Source organism: Peromyscus maniculatus, chromosome 17, assembly GCF_049852395.1.
Source record: "Peromyscus maniculatus bairdii isolate BWxNUB_F1_BW_parent chromosome 17, HU_Pman_BW_mat_3.1, whole genome shotgun sequence".
NCBI classification, from domain to species: domain Eukaryota; kingdom Metazoa; phylum Chordata; class Mammalia; order Rodentia; family Cricetidae; genus Peromyscus; species Peromyscus maniculatus.
In genome coordinates, this window is record NC_134868.1 from 23,416,448 (window position 1) to 23,426,727 (window position 10,280).

Below are 10,280 nucleotides of genomic sequence, written 5' to 3' on the forward strand. Positions count from 1 at the left end.
TTGAACCTAATACTTTTATAGGAAGTGTATGTCTATTGATTGTAACATACATATTAGTGCCTCATTTTTGATGCAGTCTATGCCCTTTCTGTTTAGAGTTGATTTTTTTGATTTTTCCAACATTTAAAAATAGACTCATAGATGGTTCCTAATCCTTCTGTATATTTAACCTGATAATTTACATTTTTTGAATTTCATACAGTATGGGCTTACTATTATCTTAAATTAAACCTATTTTGATAGGGATTATTATTAACTTGATTTTGTTATGACCGTTGGGAGCCATCTATGAGTCAACTAGGTGCAGAGTCAATGACACAGACTCTGGGAGAATGTCAAAACAACAAACAGTTTATTCAAGAAGAGGCAAGTCTTATTTATATATCCTCCACCCCACCCTGGGGGAAGGTCTGATGAATATGCGTCTGCTGGTGTAACATGGCTGCCTCTCATTGGTCCAGGTCATCTCCAGATCATGTCTCAGCTGCTATTGCTAAGGCCCGTAGGCAGACCCAGATTGACTCTCAGGAAGTATCTTATTACTGGTTTGGGCCAGCTGGCCCTCAAGCCTGTTAGGGATGAGTCATCCCACAGCTTATTATGGGAAAATATTTTTTTAAATTATGTATCTAGAACACTGAGTGCTTAGCACATAGTAATGTAAACTTCATAGTTATTTCTATTTATCAAAAGCACCAGCCATGGGTACTTCATTTCATGAGGTTATAGAAAATATGAAATAATCATAAAAAAGCCAGGCATTGTAGTAGATGTCTACAATCCAAACATTTATGGATTAATGAATTATGGGTTTAAGGGCAGCCTGGTCTACATTGAGACTGTGACACACCAAAGAAAACAAATAAAATTTAAAATTAAACAAACTAAATTATTCTAATAATAATAACTGCCATAAATGTTTGGTCAAAAGACTGATGCTATGTTGGTTTTTTTTTTATTTTATGGCCATGCAAAGAATTCTGTTATTATAAATTAATATGCATTCATTGGTATTTTGAGACTTTACTTACATTTGCAAATTACTGTCTCATTAAGCTATATTCCAGTATATAAATATCACTGTGAATGTTTTGATAACACAGTGCAGCATGTTAAAATATGAACTTTTCTAGGTAAAAATAATTATATTATTTCAAAATATACTGTAAATTATTGTGAACTCATAAGGCAATTTTTAAAAAACTGAAATATATTCTCAGATTAGTTTTACATTTGCCAAACACTGAGTAGAAAACACAAAGGTTTCCCTGCCAACTTCTGGATCACTCAAATGTAGCTCCCTTCATCCTTAACATCCCTCTACAGAACAGGACAAGCCTTGCAATTAGTCAGCCTAGTTTCACTCTGCAGTTGTAAATTCTAAGTGTTTGAACAATTGTAGGCACTGTTGTAACACCATAAGAGTTGAATGTCTGAGCAGTCCTTTGCACTCAGACTCCTAACTTTCAGCAATTATAAAGTTCCCATAAATAACAGTGTATATTTTTGTATGGGTATGATTTTCCAGGTTCTTTGAGCAAATAAAGTAATATTATTACTGGATCATGTGGTAAAAGAGGGTTTGATTTTGTAATAAACCAGTATAGTGTGTTTTACAGTGCCAGGACCTCCTTGCATTCCTTCTAACCAGAGAATTGACCTTATGCCTCAGTTTCATCAGTACTTGATATTTTCAGAGTCCTTGGACATATTGATATCTTAATGCCATGGAGCATCTTCTCCAAGGATTACTTACTATCTCTATATCTTCTGGGTTAGGTAGTCTATCAAGGTCATTAGCAAAATCCTAATCAGATTCATCTATTGATTATTATGTTTAGTTTATTTTTGAGACAGTCAATCAATATACAACTGAAAGTACCCTTGAAGTCACTATGTAGTTCAGACAGACCTCAAATTTGCAATGATACTCCTGCCTTAACTTCACAAATTCTGGGATTAAAAGTATGCATCACCATGCACTGATGTGTTCCTTCCCCTTTTCCTTTCTTATTGTTAAAATATTCAGAGTTTATTTTGTACATTTTAGGTATCGCTCTTTTTTTTTTTTTTTTTACAAAGACAAACAAGTGTTTTTATTAAAGGGTAAAAGAGTAACTGCAGGGCAGGCAAGCTATGAAACCTCAGCTGTTACCCAGAAGCAGAGAATGGAAGAGAGAAAAGGCCATGCCATTTATGCTGGCATAGAGAGCAGACACATGGCCCACAAGCAACCAGATGGCAGGAAAGGAAGCTATAGAGAATTGCATGTCAGTCTTTTGTCAGAGATGTGTAAATATGTCCATCCATTACATGGATTTTATCTTCATTCCTTAGCAAGTAACTTTTGTCCAGCAGGATTTCCAATTATTTCACTCATGGAGCATGTCTTTGGTTGTATCTATAATGGCATTTCCAAATGCAGGGACACCAAAATCTTCTCCACTGCTATTCTCTAGGGGTTAATGGTTTTGCTAGCTGGCTTTACATTTTACCTTGAGTTAATCCGTTTTGAGATAATTCCTATGAAGGTTATAAACTCTTTGTTGAGATTTTTTTTTTACAGAGGTGCAATTGTGAAAGCACACTCATTGAAAAGACTTCCTTTGCTCCATTATATTGCCTCTGCACCTTTGTCAATGATCAGTTGACTACCTTTGTGTGAGTCTATTTCCAGGCTCTCTGTTCTGTGCCATTGATCTATTTGTCTATTCTTTCACCGTGTCGTACTGCCCTAATTACTGTATCTCTATAGTAAGTCATAAAGTCATCTTGTTCTTTCTCTATCTTTACTTTTCTATATTATGTTTAAGTTTCTTTGTGGTGACAAATCTCCTCATTTATGTCAGTTGACAAAAGTAAGCTTTAGAGCAGGCTACAATATATATTCCAAGATTCCTATTGTTTTTCATTTGTATGACTATTTTAAATTTTCAGTTTCAATGTGAGGTATACATTCTGAAAATATCTTTTAAAACCCCCAACTTACATTAATAATGACCCTACTTGTATTTCATAGTATTTAAAATAATTCTAGAGGCTGATTGTAATTATTTTCTATTGATAATGATGAATTTATAAGCCTACACAACTTCTAGGATTTATTAAAATCTTACTATGTCTCTGAGTCATTTAAATCATTTTTTGTAAAAGACTGATAACAAATATTTCTTTTGTACTTATTAGATCAAAATTTGGAGTATTTGTAAATATCATTTACTGGATCCAATAAGAATTCTTATTAAAATTACACCTATTCCTTTGTTAAATGTGTTTGACAGAGTTGATTAATTCACATGCAGTTGTCAAGACATTCTATTAATACTTGTTTTTCATGTCAAAAGATAGAACTCATATCTTGTTTATTGTGTTGTAGCAACTGTGCAGAAGGAAGACATTCTGTAAATCTTCAATCTCATTTACTCAAATACAAGAAAAAAGTCATGCAGGGCAGTTTAGATGTTCATTCTAGAGTCAACTAACCCCCATGGGGATTGATCCAATTACTTTGGCTTCATTAGCTTGGAAAGATTTTACACAACTTAAAATTGTCACCATTGCATACTACAAAAAGATTCATAAACAAAGGTTGATTGCCTTCAGATGCACTAAAAGGGTTACTTAACCTTTCCTTTGATGCATTTTTTGAACTTCAAAACAAAAATATATTCAGTTAAAGCATTGTTAAAAGTAGGAGTAGAGATTTTTAAAGCACCTTCTATCATATTCTCTGTGCTTTTCTTCCTCCTTTGGCTTCAGATGACAATTAGAGGAGAGTTGGGTCTCTTATGCAAATCTGTATCTTTATTTCTTCAGAGTGAAAGTGTCTATTCTCAATCAACCATGTCTTCCTTATGTGATTCTTGAAATACATAGTAATTTACAAGAATTTTTGATATTGTTTGTAAATGTTCAGAAAAAAACAATTAAATTTTAATAAATGAGATTTTCCTCAAACACAAAGCTGAGATCTCTTAATTAAGAATTAATTTCTTGTAAAATGAAGCAATCTGGAAAATAGGAAGATCAAACACACATGCATGCATTGAAAACACTTTAATGAAAGATGTAGTTTCCTCTTGCTGTGTTTATTTGCAGACTTAACTACCACATTCCCTTGGTTGAATTGACTCTATATATCTATTCCTGCATTTTTCCTAGAACAGGGATCATATTTTATTTCCATGCTTTAAAAACTAACTACAAGGCAACTACTCAATAAATGTATAAGAGTTAGGAATGGATGTTACAAGGAGTAAAGTGAGTGGAGTGTTCTGATTAGTTTTTTGTCAACATGACACTGGGGCACCTTGGAGGAAGGGACCCAACTTAGAAAATGCCTCCATCAGTTGTAGGCATGATTATGAGGGCAGTTTTTGGATTAACATTTGATGAGGGATGGCCATCCTCCTGTGAACTACACCACACCTGGGCAGGTGATCCTAGGAGATAAAAGAAAGATAAGCCAGTAAGCAGCACTCCCTCCTGATCTTTGCTTCAGTTCCTAATTCAGGTTCCACTTCAAGCTCCTGCCTTGATTTCCCTGGAGGATGCATTGTGAGGTATAAATGAAAGCTCAAGTAAACCATTTCCTTTCCTGGGTTGCTTTGTTTCATGGTATTTGTTGTAGCAATAGCATGCAAACTAGGATGTGCTGTACCAATGGTGAAGGAGAAAGGAATGCTACTAATGGTAGCTAAATAGTGGATGTTCTGTCTGTCTGTCTGTCTGTCTGTATGTATGTATGTATGTATGTCTCTCTCTATCTCTCTGTCTCTCTGTCTTTCTGTGTCTCTGACTCTCTCTCTCTCTCTCTCTCTCTCTCTCTCTCTCTCTCTGTGAGTGTGTGTGTGTGTGTGTGTGTGTGTGTATGTGTGTGTGTATGTGTGTGTGTGTCTGTCTGTCTGTCTGTCTGACAGGGTCTCATATTGCCCAGGCTGACCTTGACTGAATACCTGATTCTTCTGCCCCACTTGCTTATGTGTAAGATTCAGGTCTTTGTCACCACGCCATGCTGCATATTGGGTAATCATGATGAAATATTATCATTTAACCACAGGAACATCTTAGTCTCTGAAATCTCTACAGTTGTGAAATAAACCTCATGAAGACAAAGAAAAGCACCTAAATAAAAAAGAAAAAGAAAACAAAGCAAAACTAAACTAAAACTAAAATTATAGGGGCCAAAAAAGAGTTGGGATCTTATGGGATCTGAACTATTTCTGTGGATTCAAATGAAGAAGTCCAGAAAAGGCTAGGAAAATAATGTAATTTAAAAAAAATACCAAGATGATTATAAGCCATAGCCTAAGATAACAGTAGCAGTGAAGTAAGGAGGGACTGGACAGAGGTCACTGAGAAATGACTCTGTATGGGGAGAGTACAAAGAGCTGTGTGCCCTCCTCCTCCTTGAGCTTCTCTCTGGCCTTTCCCTAGGTGAGGTCTTTTCACATGGCTTACATTGTTGATTTTGTTGTTTTATTTATTTAGCTTGTTTGTCTTTCCTTTTAGAAGACTTCATAGGATTTCTTCTCATGTGCCTCTGAACTCATTTTTTCTTTACCTGTTGATTGGGCTCTCCTTACCCCTTAAAATGGATTAACTGGACTGTAAGCTAGAATGGACTGTGATTAACCCAAGTTTGCCCTAATCCATAGCATCTCAAGTTAAATTAAATGTTGTTGACATTTTGGACCAGATAATTCTTTACTTGTATAATTAAATAGTTGAAACTTTCATATATATTATAGAACGCTTGGCAATATGATACTAAAATATAGTTGAAATTAAAAGAAAGTACATTAAGATTTTTTTGGTGACATCCTATGGAAACTCGTGGTTAAGGTAATGGCTGGTGTTAATTGTCAGTTTGCTAGTATCTAAAAATCATCTAATATCAAGACTGTGAATTCTGACATATTGTCTTGATTACGTCCATTGATATCAGACTACCCATTGAATTGTGGGCAGGAATTATTAATGGTGAAGAAATAGTGAAGACAAAAAGTGAAGAAACAGAGTTGGGTACACATACATTGTGACAAGCTGCTTCCAGTCCCTGATGTTTTAACTTCCTCTTCATGATGAACTGGCCTTGAAGTGTGAGCTAAAATCAAACTTTCCTCTCTTAAATTACATCTGTTATCAGCAGGAGGAAAGAAACTAAGATAGTTACCAATGTTAAGAATTTTTTGTACACTCAGTCAATGTGTTAGTTATTCTCAGCAAACCTTGCTCCTGCAGATGAGTATACAAACTAAATTTTCAAAATCTAGAACTTATTTTTCCATGTTAGAATTAAACAACAAACATTAAGGCTTGCATTCTTAATCCATGCTTCAACCTGAGGATGATAAGGTTATGTACATATCACTTGTTGGCAGCCTATTTTAAGCACCCAACCCTGATGATGATGTTGAAAGTACAGTTTCTGAGTGTCTGACTTGCATTTCAGGAGTAGCTCATGGGGGAGAACCTGGCTCATTATGGAGTATATTGTATCATCGGTCATCTTATGAGATGACAGGGCTTCATAAGACAAATGTTATGGATCAATCTTCTGAGGCCAGCAGGACACGCAGCCAAAATCCTCATTGGCAGAACAAAACTGAATACCCTTAATGAATCCTGTTACCATGGCAACATACTGTCAAAATATGGGCTAATAGCAAAAAGGCTAGAAAACCCTACCTAGAAGCCAGCATGTCTTTTGGCAGGTTAGGAACTAGAGTCTGGTGCTGAACTCCAGACATTCCAAAGGAGAGAGATGACAGAGGAATAAGCCAAAATCCTGCTGTGAACTCTCCAGGAATTTTAATGTAAATCCCAGAGCAGCTATGTGAAAACAGGTTCTTCTGGCTCCTTTATTTTCTTTTTCTTCACTTTTATCAGTTTTTCTCCCTATATGCAATTAGATGTTAGTTGGTTTGACAATAAAAGGCATGCCAGAAGGATAATGCTTGTATCTTGTAGCACAGTCACATTTTAGGAAGTGGTGTTTTACTATATGTGTTTAATATATATATATATATATATATATATATATATATATATATATATATCGTATCAACAATCAGCATCTGTAATTCAGGATGTTTTGGGATGTTAGGGCAATTAGCATAATGCAAGGGTGACTAGAGGTCCTTGTAGGCTTGTGGAATGAACCCATATTGTGTATTTTTGCTTTTGGAAGATAGCTACAAAACATTTTTCTAAGATTGAACCACATGGAACAAGTAAATCTCAGAATATCAAGAAATTTAGGTGCACTTGCCACTGGCTAAGCAAAGATGTACAAGTATCTATGAGGTTCACTGATTAGTGCATGCCTTTCCTGAAGCACCCATGCTACAGAACTATGCTTTCCACCAGCTTACTAAGACTTTGCTGAGTATCCTACAGACTCTCCTCAAACCACATTCCTTTCTTTGCTTCTTTTCTTACCCAGATCTTGTACTTGGGCTTCCTATCTTGAACTTCTTTTGTCTTTCTCAGGAAAGGAACACTTTTCAATGTCTCTTCTCTTACTGTTTCTGAAAGGCAAAATTAAGGCATGGAACGGCAAGGGAAACAGTTCATTATGTAAAGGGCTTGCCAGGCAAGGACTGGAGTTCAGATCTCCAGAACCCCTGAGGATACTGGGTAGTTCTGCCAAGTCCAAGCATAGGGAACGTGGAGACAAGAAGTCCACAGAAAACCTACTATCTAAACTATCTGAACAGGCAGGCAAGTTAGGATCACAAAGAGAGCCTGCAGCAAATTTAAGGTAGAGAACTACTAAGGAAAAAATGTTAAGTCTACCTCTGCACTCCAAGTGTACATTCATGTCTTCAAAAATGTAAGCACTTATAGGTATACATGCATACAAAACACATCCATGTAGAAATGCCAAATAAGAAGAAATCAAAACCAATCGACCCCCTCCCCCCCAAAAAAGATAAGGAAGGCAGAAATAACCATGTCAGACTTCACTACCCAGAAACAGAGTTTTCTCAGAGCTGAACTCTGAGTCACAGGCAGGGTTTGAAGGGTTGAAGCACAACAAAGAACAGCACTCTGGAAGCTACAGTCTAATACCATGGTAGATGTCCCTAGTGATATTTAATCGAAAAGAACATTTCTGTAGCTCCTCCCATAGTTCATCACTAATATAACTCAAAGGGCTCTTTGTAGAGTGTATACAAATTGCACATTTGACTGAAAGAAAAAAGTTATATTGCATGGAAGTGTTATGCATGTTATGGGGCTACGTGGTGAATAATTGTCCACATTAGAAGTATTTCATTAATCACATTGAAGGCAACATAAATTTAGACATTTCAATCCTCTCATACTTTCCATTTAACGTAGCAATTTCTATGTTTCAAATGCTTCTACCAAGATTGGGAACTACTTAGAGTGCAGCAGTGTCTGAAGAAGTCATAAAGAATCTTATTATTAGCTATCTTCCTGAAAGAGAAAAAAATCTATAATACACTTAAGTATGTATATAAATGTATAGTTTAAAGAAAAATTTTTCTTCTAAGTTAACAATGCTCTCCTCAAGATCTAAAGACTGTCTAACAAAATACTTAACAGCAGGCATGAGAAGCCCTGTATTAAGTTATTGGCCTGGATTATTCAGGAGACTCCCCAAAATTAAGGCTATTGCTATTGCCTTTGTTTACTCTCCAAGAGGTGGAAGGTGATTTGATATTGCTGAAGACACCATGTAATTCAGACACAGCGTCCAGAAACCCATGAGCTGGAGTTGGCCTGAAAGCCTCGTCTCTGAGGACTAGCTTCTATGGTTATCATAAGGTGCCAACCATCTGTCCTACCCACCTATGATGCCTATGAACCAGATGACTAGCATGGTATGATGTCCCTAAGAGTACAATAGTTTTATGTATACTTTTCTGGTAACCATCAATTTCCTAATTGGATTTAAGACCTAGTCAAAAAAGAGAGAACTAATTCACGGCAATGGAAACCTAGCCAACTACCCCAAGCAGGTGAAATCATGGATATTAGAGCTGAGCCTACAGATCCCACTTTTCTTGTATTTTTTTTTTTAGAAATTAAAAAATAAATTAGCTCCTTTTGGAATTTGTTGTGTTAAATATTTTCAGATAATTTTATCTGTGGTTATAGATATTTAATTAAACTGTACCATTTCCTTTTATTAGGCACATTCCAACCATGAAAATTAACATTTAAGAAATAAGAAAAATGATACTTTTGCCCAAGTGATCTCAGTAATTTTTATTAATTGGCCTTTGGGCCTGAGTCACTTTGATAATTAACAAAGTTCCCCATTTCAGGTCAAATGAAATGATGCAACTCTACATCAAACATATAATAAACTCTATCTTTTTCTGCCACAGATTAGTCTAGGATCCAGGGAAATGCTGCATTTAATCTGTGGATTATTTCATAACTTCTTTGTTTGTTCAGACTGTGTCTCTAACTTGACTAGATCCTTTTTTCCTACTTGTTATTTTCAAATGTATTAGATGGATTAGAAAAGGTTTGTTGTAGCAAAAAGGACTTTGGAAGACCATGAAAGCCCAGTTCTCAAAGCAGAATGAAAATGATCCTTATCCATTCAATATAAACCCATGATTATTATGTTTCTTATAAGCATGGGGAAAATGAATATATTGTCTGTTCCAATGAGAATATTTCATATTTTTTCTGCAATAAGAATTTAATTTTGTTAAGAGTGTTTTTTTGTAAAATGCAGTGAACATTGAGAAATAATTTTTAGTTGGCTTTTCTAGTTTTCCATTCAAGAAATAAATTAGAATCAGGATATTATATTTATAAAAGCTTTTATTTATGAACATAAAGGAATCTTATTACTTATTTCAATTTAGATTTTGTTATGTTTTAAATTAATATATGCATGTTTTGTGACTTTTCAACAGGCCACAACTTCAAACTCCTGCGGTGGATATAGATTTTGCTCAAGAAAACAATAGTAAGTGTTTATATATATATATACATAAATGTAAATATATTTGTATATATGAAAATTTTTAAAATCCTAAGACTCTTCAAAGTTTAGAACCCCATTCTAGCTCAAATTACTTAAAATACATTAAAGTGATTTTTTTAAATTTAAAATAATTTAATTATTTTTTTCATTCTAATATTACTTACTGTAAAAATTTAATCAGCTAAAATCTGGTCATTTTAATCTAGTCTATGCATCATAACAAAGACACTCTGTACATTGTTTACATCAGCTTTGTTATGCGGATTTTTTTTAACATTGATTTCCTTTCTGATTAGCTAAT

General features: G+C 34.9%; 1 long non-coding RNA gene across 1 annotated transcript in view; it reads left to right on the top strand.

Annotated features, from left to right (window-relative positions):
- The window catches only part of LOC143269105 (uncharacterized), a 753,638-nt gene extending 743,676 nt beyond the window's left edge, over positions 1 to 9,962 (top strand). Inside the window, exon 4 of the long non-coding RNA XR_013045464.1 lies at positions 9,909 to 9,962. This is a non-coding gene — a long non-coding RNA (uncharacterized LOC143269105). The remainder of the gene's footprint in view (positions 1 to 9,908) is intronic.
- Positions 9,963 to 10,280: the final 318 nt, after the last annotated feature.